The sequence below is a fragment of the Macaca nemestrina genome, chromosome 5 (genome assembly GCF_043159975.1).
Source record: "Macaca nemestrina isolate mMacNem1 chromosome 5, mMacNem.hap1, whole genome shotgun sequence".
Taxonomy (NCBI): domain Eukaryota; kingdom Metazoa; phylum Chordata; class Mammalia; order Primates; family Cercopithecidae; genus Macaca; species Macaca nemestrina.
The window spans coordinates 10,448,830-10,469,695 of record NC_092129.1 but is presented as its reverse complement, the minus strand read 5'-3'; the positions used below and the strand labels follow the sequence as shown (position 1 = coordinate 10,469,695).

The following is a 20,866-nucleotide window of genomic DNA, read 5'->3' as shown; positions in this document are numbered from 1 at the left end:
CTTTTCCCTTTGGCCTTCTCCGAACATTTAATGTGCTAATGGACAGTGAGCGCTTTCAGAGAGGAGCCAGGGCACGGAAGCCCAGACCTTGGCCTGCTAGGGATGTTAAAGAACTAGCGTTCCATAAAACAGTTTGGGAAATGCTGCTCTAAGTGATTCCTGATGGAGTAAGTACACCTGCTTAGGTTTATTTCTTAAAATGTTATTCCATGTGGTCGTGGTCAATATTTTCTTTTTTTTTTTTTTTTTTTTTTTTTTTGAGACGCAGCCTCCCTCTGTCGCCCGGGCTGGAGTGCAGTGGCCGGATCTCAGCTCACTGCAATCTTCGCCTCCCGGGTTTACGCCATTCTCCTGCCTCAGCCTCCCGAGTAGCTGGGACTACAGGCACCCGCCACCTCGCCCGGCAAGTTTTTTGTATTTTTTTTTAGTAGAGACGGGGTTTCACCGTGTTAGCCAGGATGGTCTCGATCTCCTGACCTCATGATCCGCCCGTCTCGGCCTCCCAAAGTGCTGGGATTACAGGCTTGAGCCACCGCACCCGGCCCTGTGGTCAATATTTTCGACATCTAAACCTAGTCGGCCCCTCCTCTGGGAAATCTTCCACAGTGTAAGCTGCCTCTTCTGACTCCCAAATGCTCCCAATGCACCCAACAGGCTCTCTCTCCTCCTACCTCAGCCCTGTAGGAATGTACCGACCGATGTACGCATTACTCCTGGGGCTGATGTTTTCCTCTCCGAACCACTTTGCCTCCTCGCCAGACATCTTTACATTCCCTGCAGCTCCTAACCTAGTGCCATCATCTTGCAGGAGCTCCTAGAAGGACTGGACAGGTGGAAGGGTGGGAGGCTAGAAGGAGAGCCTGGGAAGGAGACCACTGGTCCAGCCCCAGGGAGGTCACCCACAGAGGGCACCTAGGGGAGTTAAGTGCCTGCCGGAGTTCTGGAAATAAAATTACTTACCTGGACTCTAGAGGAAATGTCATCATCAATAAATACCCACTGTTGATTGACTGAAATGTGGTCTTGGCCTCACTGTCAATAGCAATGAAAAGCTACACATAGGGTTTACCCAGACAATTCAGGGTGGCAACCTGTTGGTTCTATTTTAATAATTTCTCTTTTTGACACGATGCATTTTCTATTTCTGTTTCTCCCAACTCTTCTTCAGTCTCTCATATTTCATTCTTCCCACTCTTCTGTTTTATATTTTAAAATATTTCCCTTCACTGTTCCATAATAAAGAACACATGTTTATTGTACTAACATGCTTATTGAAGAGTTTTGTGTTTCCTCTTGTCAATATTAAAAGTGGATATGCAAAAGATATTTATGTTCTTTCCTAAATAGAATAAAAACCTCTAAATTCTACTTCTTGCTTGCACCTAAATATAATCTTCAAGTAATTTTTCATGCTTTGGCAAGTGGCTCTCAGCTGAGAGTGATTTGACAATCCCCTCTCCTCTGGGACATTCGTCAATGTCTGGAGACATTTTTCATTGTCACGATTTGGGAGAGGGATGCTACTAATTAAGGGTAGGAGCCCGAGATGCTGTTAAACATCCTACAATGACAGAACAGTCCCATGACAAAGAACGATCCAGTCCCAAGTGCCACCACAGCTGAGGTTGAGAAATCTGTCTTATGGCCATGACAGTGAGAAAAATAAACCAGGTGGCAAACACTACCTTTAGGGTAGAATTTAGACACATAATTGCTCAGGCTGGGTTACATCCCAGTCCCACCATCTACTACTTGTGAGGCTTGGGACATGCTATTTAACCTGCTGTGCCTCGGTTTCCTCATCTGTCATGGTTGTTATTAGGTTTAAATAAGCTCACATGTAGAAGGAACTCCACGGAGTGCTGGGAACACTACATGCAGTCTGACTGTTTTTTCCTTTATGCTGACGGAGTGCGTGAATGTTAATAGGGAAACTGACCTGGAGCTTACATGTTGTTTTGAATAAAGACAAAATTACATAGCTTGTTAAGGGGTAAATACCTTGCTTATATTATCCAAGATTCTATATTTTAAACTCCAGAAACTCCTCAAATATATGCCAAAATTATTGCTGATATTGATTCCTTTTCTGAAGCCCTAAGATTTCCTTGTTGAAATTCATGATGCAGTAAGCCTTTGGGACATATTACATATATTAATTCTAAAGAACATCTGGATATAACAGAAATGCTTAATAACGCAGGTTTTAAAACAATTCTAGTTTGGTAATTATAGAGGAATTTAAAAAAACACATTAATTGGTCTCACTCTTTTCTGCATAAATAGCACATTGCAACACTGTGCATCGGACTTGCAGAAACATACAAAAAAGCTTTTCTATAGGACTGCAAACGTCTTCAGCAGGCATTCGCTCACCATCTCAACGCATCTTCTTGTCATGCCCACCCCCCTCCTACAATTCTTTCAGTATTCAAAGCTCAGGCTAATGAGACCAACTTCAAGGGCTCAAACCACATGGCTGGTGTGATGGTCAGTTTTATGAGTCTACCGGCTAGAGTACAGACCCAGTTATCTAATCAAATACTAGGTGTTGCTGGGAAGGCATTTGGTAGATGTGGTCATACACACACACACACACATTGTTTCTTAAGGGATTGACTGATTCTGCTGCCCACACCAGCTCCTTGTTGATGACAGTGGCAGGCCAAGCTGCCTGGGGTTATGGCCGTGGGCATGTGATATGGTTTGGCTCCGTGTCCCCACGCAAATCTCATGTGGAACTGTAATCCCCAGTGTTGGGGAAGGGGCTGGTGGGAGGTGACTAGACCATGGGGTGGATTTCCCCCTTGCTGTCCTCGTGACAGCAAGTGAGTTCTCATGAGATCTGGTTATTTTTTAAATTTTTTTATTTTTTGAGACGGAGTCTCGCTCTGTTGCCCAGGCTGGAGTGCAGTAGCGCGATCTCAGCTCACTGCAAGCTCCGCCTCCCGGGTTCCCGCCATTCTCCTGCCTCAGCCTCCCGAGTAGCTGGGACTACAGGCGCCCGCCACCTCGCCCGGCTAGTTTTTTGTATTTTTTAGTAGAGACGGGGGTTTCACTGTGTTAGCCAGGATGGTCTCGATCTCCTGACCTCGTGATCCCCCCGTCTCGGCCTCCCAAAGTGCTGGGATTACAGCAGAGTTTTATCTTAAATCATATGCCATTTTATCTCCAAATAACCACAGTACAATCTTAATTATCTATAAGAAGGCCTGCACTCTCTTTGGCTCCTTCCATTTCCACCCAGTATCTAACCAGAGCTGGTCTGGGCCAGGGGAAAAACAGTGTGTGTGCTCGGGCATAACCAGGGACAGCGTAATCTCATTTTTTGATTGCTCAGGATTACGCTGGAGAGAATTATCAGCACCTCTTCTTTTCTTCAATAATCATGTTTACTATGTTGACTAGGGACACCATAGGTCCCTCCTCTGCTCTTTGTAAAGAACCGGGGACAAACAAGTGACATATTGGAATTCAAATGAGGCTCCATCTGTTCCTGGAGCCATACAGTCCATGTGTTACACTGCCCTCGCAGGATGGCTCTTGTCTCTGAGAAGGTTATTCTATTTGGCCACAATTTCTGATCCATCCAAACTCACAAACACAGAGGCCTTCTATTGCCTCGTTTTAGAATGGCAGATCCCAATCACACTTTGCATTTTGGCTGGAGCTAAAACAACACACTTCAGCCTGGGGTCACTGCAAAGCTAGGCCAGCCTGTGATCCTTTCCATCAGAACAACAGGGAGAACGGCAGCTTCCCGCAAATGCATCCTTTTGCTCTCTCGCCTACCATCACAATTACAGCTCAGCCAAGGAAGTCATCATGAGCCACACAGTGTTGCAAAGGAAACCTTGTCCCATTGATCAACTCAGGTTCCTCTGCAATATTGATCCTCCAGGTCCTTTCTGGAGAAAATGAGCTGGCAGGGGAGTGGGGATTGGAGGCTGTTCAAGAGAGACTTAATTCTGCACGTACTCAGATAAGGTGAAGGTTAAGAAGCCATTAATGAAAAATGACAATTTTCTTTGGGACTGGATTAATGAGCTCTACAGTCCCAAGAGAGAGGTTAAAGTACCAGAAAAAAAGGAAATTACAGGAACCAATTTACCTTTTTTTTCAGTCTTATTTTTATTCAAAGAGCACTTCAGGTTAAAAATAGAACCTAGAAGGAAGAAAGTCATTTGTAAAAACCAGGAGAAATGGTTTTCTGTTTCTTTAATTAGTTACTTCTGGTTTTCAAGGCTGTCATCCAGATTTCCCCACCACGAACTCTACCTGCGATGTACCAGGAACTCCGCCGCCATACAGAGCCTCTTCTGTCTTCTGCAACGCGGCTTCTCAACTCTAACGTGCATTTGCATCGCTGCAACTTGTTACAATGCAGATTCCTAGATCTGAAGGAGGGGCCTGCGATTCCCCATTTGTAGCAACTCCAGGGTGACGCTGAGGCTGACTTCAAAAGATAGGGGTAGGTAAATTACTGTGGCCCAACTAGGGCCAGGTCCTGCTCTCAGCTCTTTAGATACATTGGCTCTCTTCATTCTCTAACCAGTGCAAGAGGAAGTCCCATTTCACAGACAATTAACACTACTTTGACAACAATTCACCTGTAATTCTTTTCCCATTTCCAATGTTCTTGGATATGCCAATGTTCACATTAGATATGTGAACTTTGATATGCCAAGTAGGATGCCAGTAAGAAAGATCCTTACTAAACGCCAGGATAAGCCATTTTAGACTTATCAAAGTGTTTCTCCTCCAGAAAGTCTATCTGACCCAGGAACCTGGACAAAGTGGCTCTCATATATACACCCAATACACACGCCTGCATGCCTATATGTCAGGCTGTAGGTACTGGTTATCTATTCTCATAACCAAAATATGATGGCTCAAAATAACAAAAACACTTATTATCTCCAACAGTTTCTGAAGCTGGAGAATTCAGGACTGACATGGCTGAGCGGTTCTGGCTTGGGGTCTCTTGGAATGTTGCAGTCAAGATGTCAGCTGGGCTTGCCTGAGGCTGGCAAGGTGGCACTGTGTTATTGGCTGTAGATCTCACTTCCTCTTCTCATGGGCCCATCTGAGGGATGCTTGAATGTCACGGTGGTTGGCTTCCTCTGGGATGACAGAGGACAGAGAAAAAGAAAGAGGAAACCAGGCAGAAGCTATGGCCTCACCTCGAAAGTTACAAAGCACCATTTATGTCACTTAGTTGAAGAGAAGAGAGTCACTAGCCTGCACTTAAGAGTTAGGGAAATGGGGTTTCACTTTTTTCAGGGAAGATTGTCAAAGACATATTTAAAAATTATCATCTACAGCAGACTGTATTTTCCAAAGATGGCTACAACAATATTGTTTATCCCCCAGGCTCTTCGAGAACGTAAGTCATTCCCCCACCAAGAGGTGAAATGGAATTTCCCCTTTCTTGATCTAAAAGGGCTACTAACTTGCTTGTAACCAGGATAATGTGGCAGAAAAAATGCATGACTCTCAAGGCCAGGTCATAACCTTATGACGCGTGAATGGGGACACTGACTTTTGGAGCCCTAAACTACCAGCTAAGAAATGCTACTCCCTTGAAGCTGTCTGCCAGGGGGAAGCCTGGGCTACATGGACAGGTTGCTCCAGTTGACAGCTCCAGTTGAGGTCCCAGCCAACAGCCAACATCAACCCCCAGGTTTGTGAGTAAAGACACCAGCCCTTGATTTCTATCCCCTACTCTGGAGTCTCCCCACTGGGAACCAGGCATCCTGGAGAAGAGTCTAGCTGTTCCCACTGGGCTCTGTTCAGAATCCTGACCCAATGAATCCACTGGCACAATGAAATGGTTATTTTAAGCCTGTAAGTCATGGGGTCATTTGTTACTCAGCATTTAATAACTGGAATATATCCTGCATTATCATTGTCTGTTGTAGTCTCTCTCTCCCATTAGGTTGTCGGATTGTAAGTCTTCTAGGGCCTAGGGCTATGTCTTACTCATTGCTATAAAGCCAGCACCCAGCATAACGCTTAGTATGTAACCCGTGCTCAACAAGTGTTCATTAAATGAATAATGAATCAATAAAAGTGCTTGGAATTTTGCGGGAGTTTTCTTTTTCTTTTCTTTTTTTTGTGGGGGGTCTCTTGTCACTCAGGCTGGAGTGCAATGGCGTGATCTCAGTTCACTGCAACCTCCACCTCCAGGGTTCAAGCTATTTTCCTGCCTCAGCCTCTCGAGAAGCTGGAATTACAGGCGCCTGCCACCAAGCCCAGCTAATTTTTGTATTTTTGTATTTTTAGTAGAGACGGGGGTTTCACCACGTTGACCAGGCTGGTCTCAAACTCCTGACCTCAAGTGATCCACCCGCCTCAACCTCCCAAAGTGCTGGGATTACAGGCGTGAGCCATAGCACCCAGCTGGGAGAGTTTTCTTTGTCTGGAATTTATGAGACCCCACTGGTTTGAAGTCCTCCAGCTGAGTTACCACCATCTACCTGTCCAGATCAGTATTACATGCCATGTCTCCACCCCTTGTAGAGTTTCTGTTTGTTGGCTGGTTTTAGTTTCCCCCACCCTGTGTTTGACCTTCTAAATTCACATTGAAAGCATTCAATCAGGGACTCTTTATGATGCTACACAAAGACTTGCATACCATTAACATAAATAAACAGTAGTAATAATCACAAAAATGGTTGTGACCTTGAAGCCGAAGACACTCATCATTAATGCTGATTCTAGGTTGTTAAATGTTTAAAAACAATTTCAGACTTTTGAGTTGACTTTACCTTCTCAAGACTAAACACAAACTCAGGAATGTGTGTTTTAAAAAACTTAAATTTTTCTCAGTTGCATTTGGAGAAGATGAATGCATCTAAACTTCTCATCAGTAAACGTACAGGGATTTGTGTGTTTATGAATAATTTTGTCTGTCTTTCTATATAAAGGTAGAGTATAGGTTAAACATGTCTGAAATTTGAAGAGATGATCTCTAAGTTGGTCTGAATACATTTTCAATCACTGCATTCTGAAAATGTCTTTCAAACTGAAGCAGTGCCTTATTATTTTACTGGATTTAACAGTATGCATGTCTCCAATTTAATACTCACATAACCAATTTTATCACCAGCTCCAACCTTAAAGGTAAATACTTCAGTTACTACTTAGCCCCCTTCCAAAATTCTCCCTTTCCAGCTATATTTATCCTTCAGCTGAAGACAATTATCTAGAAACAGCACTGGATTCTTATTATCTCATGATGAAGTTTAACTCTCCCAAATTTTACAAATGTTAATTAAATCTTAAAAAGCAAACAAAATGTCTGTCAAAATTGATGTACGGTTGTTTGCCATCAGCAGCTGTTAAAAAAAAAAAAAAGTCCCCCAAATTCACAGAATATGAGTGCTACAGTGTCAAGCAGAGAGGATACAGACCACGACGGGGCTGATCAAAGAGGCAGGAGCTTTTTCCCCAGAATGAAACACATATATTCAGTGAAGCAAAGCTTTGAATAGTTCTTTATTCCCTTTTGTAATGATTACAGAGTCAGCTATAAGAATAATTTCAACTGTGGTTAAGAAAAAAGAGTCACCTCCAAATTAGAATGATCAGCAATTTTTACAATAAACCAGGTATGAACGACGACATGACGGTGTTGATGAAAAGGCACTGGACAGAAACCAGGAAGGAAGCTGGCCTCAGCCCTCACCACTGGGGACTGGGCAGAAGAGTCTGAGTGTCGATCTGCGGGCACTTTGTGCTGGAAGGGACGTCTGGGAAGCACAGCAACGCCCGCCGGTTTGCTCAGAGTCAAAACACATCACGATTCCCTGGCACGACTGAACCTAAAATGCATATCTTCTACCTCTTGTCCACCTGATCTCCCTCCTGGCTGCCCCACCAGACAGTGGGCAGGCACATCCTACTGACCAGAGGGCCTTGTGCCAAGCCACTCTCCAGGCATGGTCAAAGAAACTCAAGCAGGGGAGCCAAATGGTGAGAACCAACCCAAAGAGGACATGGGGCAGTCGTAAGGCTCCTTTCTCCTCTATATCCGGCGGTGGAAGTTAGAGTGTTCCTTTCCTGCACTGCTGCTGAACAATAACTCAGGCACTATCAAGAATGACCAAGAGGGACACTCAAAGGTCAAAAGCCTGAAAGAGCAGCTCTCCCCAGCCAGAGACAGCAGAGGCACATTTACAGCACATCTCATGGGGAAACTTAAAATCCACTTACTTGGTTTCTACTCAAGATGTCGCCAATTACCATGGAACATCAACTAGATAAATACCTAGTTTTAAAGCAAGAAGCAATTGCACTTTCGGGTGGGGTGGGGGGAAGCGGTATACAATTTCCCACTGGAAGATCACAAAATATCAAAACACCAAGTTGAAGATAAATCAATTCTAAGAAACAGATCAGAAGAAAAAAGCCACAGAAAGGGTTCTTGAAATTACAATAATAATAATAATAATAACAACAAACATGCCAACATAAAACCTTTTATTCTTTTTTGATCTTCTTTTCAGAGTTGTTTCTTCTAAAACAGGAAATTAAAATAGTTCTTCTAGATTTCCAGTTCTGGGATAAGATTGAGTAGGCACACTTCTTCCTATTGCAAAAAGCCCAGCTAAAAACCCTGGACACTACATGTAAAATAAACATAAGAGACTCTGAAAGGTGGAGAGAAGACAGACCAGCTAGGGAACACCTCGGGATCTGAGGAACATCATGGTGGTGAACTCTTTGTACTCGTATGTTTTTTCATGCCAGTGGGATGCAGACCAAAAAAAGCTCCAAGAAAAGCCTACTCTCTGTGGCTAAAGGATCAGCAAAGTGGCAGCCTAGCAAGACCGAAAACCTCTAGACAGTAACTGACCTACACCAACCGAACTCATGGAAAAACTGTGGCCTTACCCCAACTCCCATCAGCAAAGACTGGGGTGGGGGCTGTAATCTCACATCCTCTACCTGCTGGGTGACTGATGTCAGAGAAGGCTAAGTGGGGAGTTGGAACCTCCATCATCCTCCAGTGATAATGAGACCACCCTTTCCTCAATGCAACAAAGCACTCCATCCCCTCCCAGCCAGCACAGCGTCCTGGAGGACTTGGTGGGAAATCTGAACTCCCACCTTTGCCCAGCAGTAATGAGATGCCCTTCTCCGATCCAGGTGTCACTGGAGGCAGAGTGGAGAACCTAGACTTCTACTCTTACCTGGCAATAACAAGGTGGCATCCCTTGACCCAGTGACACAGTGTCAGAAAAAATCTGTTAAAACAAGTTTAAGTAAGACCCACAGTCTAATAACATAATTCCCCAAATGTCCAAGATACAATTGAAAAATCACTTGACATGCCAAGGACCAGGAAAATCACAACTTGAAAGAAAAAAAGACAATTGACACACGCCAACCCTGGGATGACACAGATATGGAGGACATTTAAGAAGAATTTTCAAATGGCCATCATAAAATTGTTTCAATAAGCAATTATAAACACACTTGAAACAAATTTAAAAACAAAATCTTGACAGACAAAAAAAGGTTTTTGAAAAAAGAACCAAACGGAAAAAGTAATTGGTCAAACTAAGAAACTCAATGGATGAGCTCAGCAGAAGAGTGAAGGAGACCGAGGAAAGAACCAGTGAACTCACAGGCAGAACAATAGAAATTAGCCCATCTGGACAACAGAGAAAATAGGCTGAAAAAAAGTCCTTTCAGTTATCTAATGGAATATTCCACGGAATTCCTGGTTTCCTTGAAAGTATAAAGCTACTGGCTAGGGCCTTTTTCCAATGCAGATAGGAATTTAAGAGTCTTGTGTTTCTACCAAATCTTTGTAGACAGTGTTATCTCTCTTTTGCAAAGAAGTGATTCCAGACAATCCTCTGGAAGTAAAATTGCTAAATGTCTTTATCTGCTTAAAAGAAGTAATGAAATCAGCCATTGAAGATACAAGAGTTCCTCTCACTCCTAACTGCTCTTTTTGTATCCGTCTTCTCTCCAGTGAGTGCCAGTGCCCTGCCTAACACAAACGCAGGAGCCATGAGAAAACAAAACTTCTGGGTTACATGATCAGTCTCCAGGCTTTTTTGAGTACCAATTGCCATGCAGTGCACTGGGCCATGCTGTGAAGATGCTATAAAGCTGGGTGAACACATTCAGTAAGAAGATAAAACAACTGTAGAGCAAGGAATGTATGCTTTCAACAAATACTGATCAGTGCCTGCAAAGTCCAAATCACTGCTCTGTACAGTTGGAGCCCTAGACTGAGATCCCTCCAATAGGCTCCACTTCCAATGAAGTAGCGACCTGCGGAGGCAGAGAGAGATGACAGTAAACAACCATCATAAAAAGTAAATGAGTTAGTATGTTAGAAAGTGATATTCCTTTGATAACAGATGGAAAGGTAGAATAGTAGAAGGGAAATGGGGATGGAGTGGAGGTTGAATATGGGGCAAGGAAGATGAATTCACCGAGAGCAAGATACAGTGACCCAGTGTTGGGGAAAGGGAAGTCCTAGAGGAGGAATTGCAAGGGAGAGAGGGATTCTGAGCAGCAGGTTGAGTGGGTGGGGACAGGAGTGTGGCCCCAGCCAGGAGTGGAAAACAGCCTGAAGCTTGAGTAGGAGCCCAAGGCTTAGCAAGATGGATGCGGATCATTCAAGGCATGCCCTGAAGACCTTTATCTTGGATATTCCTATGAAAGGTAGAATGATGAGAGCTGAGAGAGATGGTAATAACCCTTTCCTAGGCTTTATTATTAATATTTCCCCCACCTCACAATCCTGTTAGTCTTGTTCAAAACAAGGCTAGGCTGAGTTCCAATTCTAACAAGAAAAATACTGAACTGTCAGAAAAAGAGATTTTCTGAAATGCAAATACATATTTTACATTTTGGTCTCCTTTTTTACAGGAACGTTAGCTACCAAGACAAGCACTGTGTTACTAAAAGTGAGCTACTCCGTATTCCGAGACTCTCTCCAGATGTGCCCTCTGTGGAACTTCCCTAACGAGGGGCTCTTGTACATTTATCATCTTTCTGGCTTTGGCAAGACCTCCCTTTTGTTCCCACCTTGAGGGCTTCTTGTTCTTAACAGCTCAATGAAATTCACGTACACACTTACGTATACAAATGCACAGACACACACACACACCCCAACATCTGCAGGTTTAAGGGCTTTTTTTTTTTTTTTTGTCCATGATGTTCACAAAGTTTAAAACAAAACCCAATAAAGCATAAGATAACCACTATCTCCTTAGGTCAAATTTGAATTCACTTAAAACAACAATAACAAAAAAATACTTGCAATGAACAACTTGGTTGAAAAAAGGTAACTATTATTCATTACTCAGATCTTCAAGATTCACAGCAACAGAAAAACAATTAAGAAAAAAGAAATGCAAAAGAATTCTATGCGTTCAAAAGAAAACTCTTTGGTGCTGATTTATTTAAATAAAAAATTCTTTCCCAAGTATTTACATAAGGCACAATAAAATTTGATTTGAAGTCTATCAATTCATAATTTGTAACAATTCAAGCAGAAGGCCAGGATGAAATGCACAGCTGCCTCACAGGAAAAAAATCATTAATAATCAGGTGAAACAATGTAACCGGAACTACCATTGGGGAACACAAGCAAACCCACACCAGAAAGAGTCCCCAGAATGGTAATCATGACCTTGTGTTAATTACCGGGGGAAAAAAAAAACGCACATCAAACAGGAAAGGCTGGCTTTCAAGGAAACAAAAGTGTAAACCAAATCAAAGAAGTTGGGTTGCCCATAAATCAGCTTGAAACCTGGTGATACGTGGGCAGATATCACTTTGGTGCCAGAATGAGGCATTCCTCATCAAAGTGGAGCTTTGATGAATGACATGAGTTCCCCTACTCCAGCACCCTCTGGAGAAGAGCTGAGCAGAAAGCCACAATCAGGAATCCCAAAGGCTTGCCCAGAGGTGATGGCTGCTTTCTTCTCTACTGGCTTGAATTAATCCATGGGCACCTATCAATTTCACCAACCGCTGTGACACTGTACGTACCATGGGGCTGGATAAAAGGGCTTCATTACCACTCCTCTATGAGGAAAGCCTTGCCAAGCCACTAGAAAATTTTTTGCAAATTTAGCTGTAAAATAGGTTGATGGTTCTAACAAAGACAGAAAGAGAAGGGAATTTTCTGTTCCCTTTGTTGCTGAATTTGATACTCTGCTCCACAGCCTCGGGCATAATGAGGAGTTGGGACCAGTAGAACAGGAAGACTCTGAAAGCACAGACCAGGAGAGACCCAAACTGAGCATGTTCATAGCATGTTCATAGTAAGACTCCATGTCAGACCCTAATGGGCTCCTTGAGGGTCAGAGAGGCAAAGCCTTGGATTTTCCCATAGAGATATAAGTCCCAAAAGAGCAGGGAATGGGTCCTCATTTGTCTGTCCAGCTTTCGGAACAGTATGCACCTTAAGCAGGTGTTCAGCCAATGTTTATTGAATAAATGAAGTCAATCAAGGCATAAATAGATGATTGGTCAGAGACCAGGCAGGATGTGATGAAGAACAGAAATATCAGGAGGTGAAACAGGGCACGTGGTATGTTCACACCCCAGCAACACAGATAGCCAAGACCCCTGTGTTTTGTTTTGTTTTGACTAAAACAGTTGCAACAGAGTTTACTCTTGGGTTTTTAATGAAGAGTATGGTTTAGACACTTAAGAATGTCTTTGTTTAAAAAAAAATTTTTTTTAAGTGCACTGTAAAAGCGTCTAACCTCATAACAATTCTCCCTTTTTGGAGACCCAGGATTCAGTGTGGGTTCTGCCCAGAGCTCAGAGATCCAGTTAAAAGATAGGAAGTCCCTATCTAAATAAAACTGGTCTCCTTATACAATCCTATGATAGATTTCTATAATTTTATGTTTGATTTGGCATCCATCTTTAATTTCCCTCTAGTACCACCAGACTTTTTCTCTCTGTACTTTATAATGTAAATTTTGCTATTTGATTTTCAGCTTAGTTGTTTCCTTTAACATGCAAATTTAAGGCTATTTAGGTGACCACTGCCTAGGATTATGAAACAGGTTATCAAGAATCTGAAAGTCTAAGACAGGAAAAAACGAAAATGGTTTTTATGAATCTATAAGATGTACTCCTATTGGCGTGCCTAATATGTCTATGTATTTATGTGTTGTGTATACAATGTTTCACTACTGAAAATATATAAAGAGCTCCAATTAATTAGTTTAAGAAAATTAAAGAACTTGAATCAAATACTTTATCAGGAAAAAGGAAGAGACTAGTCAAATGCTTTTTCAAGTTTATATAACTTAAGTAATATTTAATAAATAAGCTAGCTTTAAATTATTGGTAAAGTAGTATTAGAAATGCCTTAAAAATTGCCAGCACATATTTTTGTTTACATTTATTAATCAAGCAATTTCATACTTATCCCTGCCAAATACTATAAGGTGTCAAAAATTTGGCATAGGGGTTACAAAACTATAAACCCAGCCCAAATCAGAATGATCTTTCCTTGTGTAATCTTTAATAAATAAAACATTAATATTGGTTAAACAGAAATAGCTACATCTTAAATTTAGTAAGATTACCATAACTTATAATATTGTGGCTTTAGGCAGTCTAGGCCACAGGCAGTAAAATTTATTATCATCTTTGTTTCAAAACTAAACTATAAACTAGTTCCTCCAAAACTTAATTTGGCCTATGCCCAGGAATGAGCAAGGACAGCTTGGAGGTAAAAAGCAAGATGCAGTCAGTTAGGTCAAATCTTTTTCACTGTCTCAGTTATAATTTTGCAACAGTGGTTCCATAACTTTAAATGATGACTATCACAGTTTCCATAAATAATCTAGGTAAAGAAAATAAAATATTTAGGTAAATGTAACAGGATAAATACTTGTAGACAAACTCATCATAATTTAGAATCTAAAGTTATACTAAATTAAATAATAGGTATTTCATTATTTAGGTATTTACCAATAAAAATGTATTTGTAGGAAAACATTATCTCTAAAAACAGTGTGTCCTTTTAAAAAAGATGAACAATTTGTGTCTAATTCAAAGCTTATTTAAATGTCATGTATAAAACAAGGTAAAAGGAACAAGGAAATAAAATAGATATAAAGAAAGTTATAAAAATAAAGAGGTTTCTTTGGCAAGAAAGCTTAAAAAGAAATAATTTCATATGAGAAAAAAATATTGTATGGTAAATTTAGAGCTAGAGTAAAATGACTGGTTATTTAAGAAAGAGGGATGTTCAGGACAAACTAGAAAGTCCAAGCATGTCATGAACAGTCTGTGTGAGTCACAAAGAGAGGATTTATTAAAAAAAAAAAACTTTTATATGATCAAGTTGTCATATTAAGTTTGGTTTACTTAGGAAAAAACCGAAATTAATTTTTTTTCAATTAAAGTTATTATATCTGTGTATCTCTCTATATGTATTTTTAAAGTACTTGTGACACTGAGTTATGGAGCTTTGAGTCCTGGGTCTAAAAAGGACACCAAATCCTACTAAATTTTAAACACTGACAGCAATTAAAGCCCCATCTTCAGGTCCCATAGAAGATGCCAACCAAAATAAACTACATTCCTGAGACACAGGGCCAGAAATTAAAGCCATTTCAACTCAAGGCCCAGAGACTATCGTGGAAGAGATTGTAAAGGCCGATTTTGAAAGATAAAATAAGTTCAGTTTCTCCATAAACTAATCATTAATGTTGCAGGGCATACTGATGCAAGACTAGAACATAGGCCCCTGTGTCAAATTAACAAAGTTTCCTTGAAGCATTAACTGACTCCTCAATAAACATTATAAAGGTTATAAAAGGCTTATGGAAGCTGTATCTTATGGTCAAGATTAAAATTTTATAGATTGCTTAAAAAATTTTGAAAACAAATTTAATTGACTTTGTGCTATTTTTATTAGGGCTTATTGTTTGGAACATTAAGTGTCCTCTCTTAAAGAATGAAGATGTTTGCCTTCTTTGAAATCCTTGAGTTATCACTTTGGTTAAATGAATGACCCTATTTTATGATATCAAAAGTATTAAACTTTTGATATTTGACAAACTTTCCAAAATCAAATTATAAATTATGTCTTTTTCTTACCTAATTAATCCTTTAAGACATTAGATTCCCTAGAGTCCAAAAGTGACATAATTTGGCTTATTTGGTATAAAAATTATACAGGAAACATTGTCAAATATGAAATGGTGTTTGGTTTTCTTTAGGTTGTATTTGTATAAATGTTATTGGTATGTGTTCCAAAATTAGGGTAAACTCCTGTAATTCTAATATAACTTAATGTACATTATCAGTAATAATTATAATTTTTATGTTAAATTGTGGTGTGCCACAAGGTAACAAATTTCCTTGTCAATTGTGTCTTTCCCTATGGCTATCTAAAACCTTTTGTCATCCATGGACAATTGTCTTGTTTTGGTCCTCCTTAGAAGGTGGTTTTATAATCAGCTATAGAACTCTAACAGGTGTTCTTAAATGCAGGTTTCTGATAACCAACTTATAACAATACAGTTATTTGCATAAGTGTAGTAAGAATCAATTTTCACTTGCAACAGGCCACAGTCAGAGAAACTGTTTATTTTACCAAGACTTTGACTGGAATGGTGTGCTTTCCTTTAAGGAATCAAACTTGACTTATGAAGCCAATAAAAACCCCTTGGAAAAAAAGTGGCCTCATACCTTTGTCTACACAGGCCCCGCACAGGGTTCCTGACCTGTGGTAGGTAAACAATGTCACTTTCTGATAGGTCCAGGAGCCTCAAGTTTATCTTGGAACCTCAAGAGGAGAGGATCACCCAACTCATAGGTATTTGATGGCACAAATCCATGGCTGGGCTCGGCTTTAAAAAAGTCTTATCTGAGATTTGTCCTATGGAACACAGTTCCATCAAAGCCAATTTAAAAGCCTATGTAAAAATAATTATTCTTGCTGCACCGTATACAAATCATTAGGCCAAGTATAATAAAGCAAACCAGTCCTACCATGATTTCTCTTTAGTAAAAATGGGAAACTGAAGAGAGAATAATTATGTTTCAAAACTGTAGTACACCTGTTGTTAGATTCTAGTCTTATCTAATGTTTTTCAATTTTTATTATTTTCTACAGTTTGGACTGAATTCTAAGTTTTCTGGGCTACAAGTCTTAAAAATAATGTTTTCAATTTTTTGTTCCTTCCTTTTTTTCCCAATTTTTCTGAATTTGGAATCACTGAAAACTAAGCTGTGCTTTTGTAAAGCCCTGTGAACTGAAGCCAGATAACTTAAACTTCAGAAGAAAATAACAGCAACCTATTTACACACATAAGCCACTTTCATACCTGCCTACAGATGTATGGGCTTCAGAGTAATGTGGCCTATATTGATTTTTCCAGGATTGTTCTTTTGCTTGTTGTTGTTTTTCTTCCGTCCTCTATTTTCTCTTCATAGAACAACTTTATAAAAATGAGCTTTCCTAATAACTCAGAAACTATCTGTCTAGGAATAAGTCATCCTAGTCATGAGAGATCAGACAAAACCTGGGATCAAAGACTCATCTTCTTCTAAAATGCTTTCTCCAAAAAAATTTTAAAAATTTTGGGGAACGTGAAAGGAAAATATTTTAGGCCCCCAAAAACACTTAAAAAGAAAATTCAAGCTGGCAACTGCTTAGGGCAAACCTGCCACCCATTCTATTCAAAGTCATCCCTCTGCCCACTGAGATAAATGCCTGTCTGACTGACTCCTTTGGAGAGGCTAATTAGAAACTCAAAAGAATGCAACCATTTATCTCTCACCTACCTGTGACCTGGAAGCCCTCTCCTTCCTTTGAGTTGTCCTGCCTTTCCAGACCAAACCAATGTTCATGTTACATACGTTGATTGATGTCTCGTGTCTCCCTAAAATGTATAAAACCAAGCTGTGCTTTGACCACCTAGGCACATGTTGTCAGGACCTCCTGAGGCTGTGTCACAGGCACGCATCCTCAACCTTGGCAAAATAAGCTTTCTAAATTTACTGAGGCCTGTCTCAAATTTTGGGGGTTTCAGAAGCCTATTGCTCCTAGGCTGCTCACCTGTATAGCATGTGACTGTACTGAATACTGTAGGGCACTATAACACAATGGTAATATTTGTGTATCTAAAATAAACATAGGGCTGGGCGCGGTGGCTCATGCCTGTAATCCCAGCCCTTTGGGAGGCCAAGGCAGGCAGATCACTTGAGGTCAGGAGTTCGAGACCAGCCTGGCCAACACGGTGAAACTCTGTCTCTACTAAGATACAAAAAAATTAGCTGGGCATGGTGGCACACACCTGTAGTCCCAGCTACTAGGGAGGCTGAGGCAGGAGAATCCCTTGAACCCAGGGGGCGAAGGTTGCAGTAAGCCGAGATTGGGCCACTGCACTCCAGCCTGGGCGACAGAGGAAGACTCCATCTCTAAATAAATAAATAAACAAACAAACAAACATAGAAAAGGTACAGCAAAAATGCCGTATTACAATCTTAGCAGACACCGTTGTAAATGTGGTCTACTGCCTGAAAAGTCATTATGGGGCACATGACTGTATTTCAAAACTATCTATGTTGACTTCCAGACCTAGACCTGTTCTGCTGGCCTTTCTTAGATAAGACTGAGACAAAGGCAACAGGCCCATCTGCAGTTTCAAAAAATCAGACCAGATCCAGCTTCGTACTAAGTTTTTTCTTTGGTAAGACTACCAGCTACGTTTTTTAAGTGACATTTTAAATACTTATTTAAAGACCCCATAGAGACTGTTTAGATGCTTCACATTTCTATAGGCTTGAGTACAATTTTAATACTAGTACAAGAGTCTTCACAATTTGGCAAGCTACATTAATGACCCCGTTTAACTTATGATCCTACTCTTCCATAACTCATACACAGCATGTGTTGTAATCTGCTGCCTAGTTAGCAAATGTCTCTGTAGAATTAGGCTTCCACATATCTGTGGGCTGAAAATGTTTACACATCCCAGCGGACATATTTGTGCTGAATGTTAAGGTTTTTGAAGCCATGGCTCATTCCTTCTCTGCCATTTCCCATACTCTTGGATTTGCAAAACATACGCAGGTACCCAGCAAACATAGACTGCAGTGACTCACCCTGATCTCGTGTTCAGTGATCAGGTTCAGATACCTTGGTCCTTCAGCATGAGTGTGGTTCTCAGGTCTGTCTCTCTGGCACATGTTACAGGCAAAACTCATATTCTAAATTCATAACAAGAAATTTTTGAACCTAAAACATTCTAGTACTTACATTCCAAAGCCTAGCACGTGCCTGAAACACTGAGATCCGTGCAATAGCTAAGGGGTATGCCCCCTTGGACCACACAGTAGAATAACCTCCCCTACATAAAAAAAAGAAAAAAAAAAAAAACAGAAAACACAAAAACACAAGATCCAAGTCTCCTGTTGATAGCTCAAACTCTAAAAGTCCCACCAGCCACCAACCCATTATAATTTCTGCTTTTTAGGTAGATACACACATTCTTTTATTCTGAATACAGCATTACCTTTCAAACTATACACCAAATTGAGTAGAGTAGACAGTCAAGTTCATCTACGTCTACAAGCAAAACTTTTTGCATGCACCCTGCCATGAAGAGCTATCAACCCTCCTCTGCCCCCAGACCTGGAAAGCTGTCCAGACTCACAGATACTTGCCTCTCTCAACTGCTCCATGTCCAGTTGACTAGGATTAAAGAAAACAAACACAAAATACCATTCAGCTAAAGCCAGATTTGCGAGGCTGCCAAGAGCACGCTTCCCTCCTGCCTTGACAAGGCTTCTTCATAGTCTGACAAAGGAGACTAACACTCTTAGACACAAATACAAGTTGGAGATGTCTCTGTTTCAAAAAGGGTTCTGAACCCACATTGGGCTGGGTGGGAATAACTCAATGGATGACTGAAGCAAAGGGTCAGTGCTTTCAGGACTCTCAGAGTAAAGCCATGAAACAGAAGAGGCAACAGCAGCCCCAGTCTCTTCTGTCCTCAAGCAAATGTCTGCAACAAGTGTGTCTCTTGTCCAGGATGGCAGACAACCTCTGCAACTGCCTTCTTCAATCTTCAGGCTCACTCTCCTTAGGACAGTGAAACGCTTCCGGGCAATCGTTCTTTCCTTCTTGTTTCCCAACTTCCTCCCTGTGCTCCACTGTGAAAGCCAAAATGCTGGGGCAGCATCAGCCCCGATACTCCGGGTCCCACCCCAGCACTCTCTTAATTCAGATGATTTTCCCCAGTGTGTTAGTCCGTTTTCACACTGCTGATAAAGACATACTCAGAACTGGAAACAAAGAAAAGTTCAAAAGGTTTAACTGGACTTACAGTTCCACGTGGCTGGGGAGTTCTCAGAATCATCGCGGGACGTGAAAGGCTCTTCTTAGGTAGCGACGGCAAGAGAAAATGAGGAAGAAACAAAAGCGGAAACCCCTGATAAACCCATCAGATCTCGTGAGACTTACTATCGCGAGAATAGCACGAGAAAGACTGGCCCCCATGATTCAATGACCTCCTCTTAGGTCCCTCCCACAACACATGGGAATTATGGGAGATACGATTCAAGTTGAGATTTCGGTGGGGACACAGCCAAACCATATCACCCAATGATGCCAGCTTCTGCCTTAATTTGACTTTCCCCTCACACGTGGCTTTGATTCACCTTTGCCCACCTGCTGATGCGGTTCTCATGTTGCACGTGTTCTTCACCTTCAGGCTTTCCTGTCCTTGTCACAATTTCCTTTTAGGTGTTTTATCATTAGGGCCTGACTCAGCATTTCAGCAATGAAAGATGAGCGGACAGTGGAGAAGGCAAGCCAGGGGAGGGGCGGAGTGAGCACAGGCATGGGGACGCGAAAGGACAGGGGAACACCGGAGAACTCGGTCATCCGCTTGAGAGCCAGGGAGGGGCTGAGCTGGAAAACCTAGCCTCGGGTCAGAACTGGGCTCCCGTCAATGCCTGGTACGTGGTAACAGAAGGTGCTCAATAGATGTCTACCAAGTTGAATCAAAGGGCATCTCACTGTTTGAGCATGCTTTAAAAAGCCTTATGGTGTGTCAGATGGAGGACGCATTGGGAGAGGCTGTGGTGGAGACCTGTGTTAACAGACTGTCACAATGTTACAGGCGATATCCAAGTCCAAAAGAGATGCTTCTCCCTGTGTGTCTCTGGGGGAGTCCATCAGGTGCATGGTAATCCAGTAGGAAGGCATTGGCATTATGCCTACGTTTTCTCTCGCTAATCGTGTTCAGCTCTAGTTGGAGACATAGGTATATATAATCTGTTCCTTTCCATTTAAAGAAGTTGGCTACTGATGTAGAAATTGTACATGAACAATCTCAATTTATGAACACCATAATTACCCTGGTGAAAGGACTGGCTGGGAGGGGCATGGCATATTCAGAAATCCTCAAAGCCCTGGAATTGGATCAGGGAGTCCAGCCAGAAACCTCCTCCCCTAACCCCGCCTACCCAGGCCACTGCCCTGGGACAGGCGTCACAGGCAGCACAGCTGGTGCCTCTTCTCCTGTGGGGCCCTGCGCATACCAGCTCTGGGTTTGTTCTTGTTTGGATAACACTCAGAGCTCACTGTCACTAGACTGTGATTGGGTTGAAGGACAGGGTCTCTTCCTCATCTCCCAACTCACCTCGTAGCATAGAGCATGTAATATGTGATGCCTGCAAAGACCAACTGAACATGCACGCATTCACCTGGAATGCCGTGTGATGGCTGGTGTCTGTGTCTGATGAGTTGGTGCCTTGTTCTTCTGGCAAGAGAATCACATGCCCTGGGGTGGGCATGCAACCTGCACAAGATGACTGTAGATCTCTACCTCCGTTCACAGTGACG

The 20,866-nt window shown here is 41.6% G+C and overlaps 1 protein-coding gene across 3 annotated transcripts in view; it reads right to left on the bottom strand.

Moving 5' to 3' along the window:
* The window catches only part of LOC105487511 (1-acylglycerol-3-phosphate O-acyltransferase 4), a 145,524-nt gene that overhangs the window by 66,337 nt on the left and 58,321 nt on the right, over positions 1–20,866 (bottom strand). Inside the window, exon 1 of one of the 3 annotated variants that reach the window (XM_071095943.1) lies at positions 19,344–20,549. The exons of the other annotated variants lie outside the window; for them this stretch is intronic. The gene's annotated coding sequence lies outside the window, so the exon portion shown is untranslated. Of the gene's footprint in view, positions 1–19,343; positions 20,550–20,866 lie in introns of those variants that run through there. 3 annotated transcript variants of the gene reach the window in all.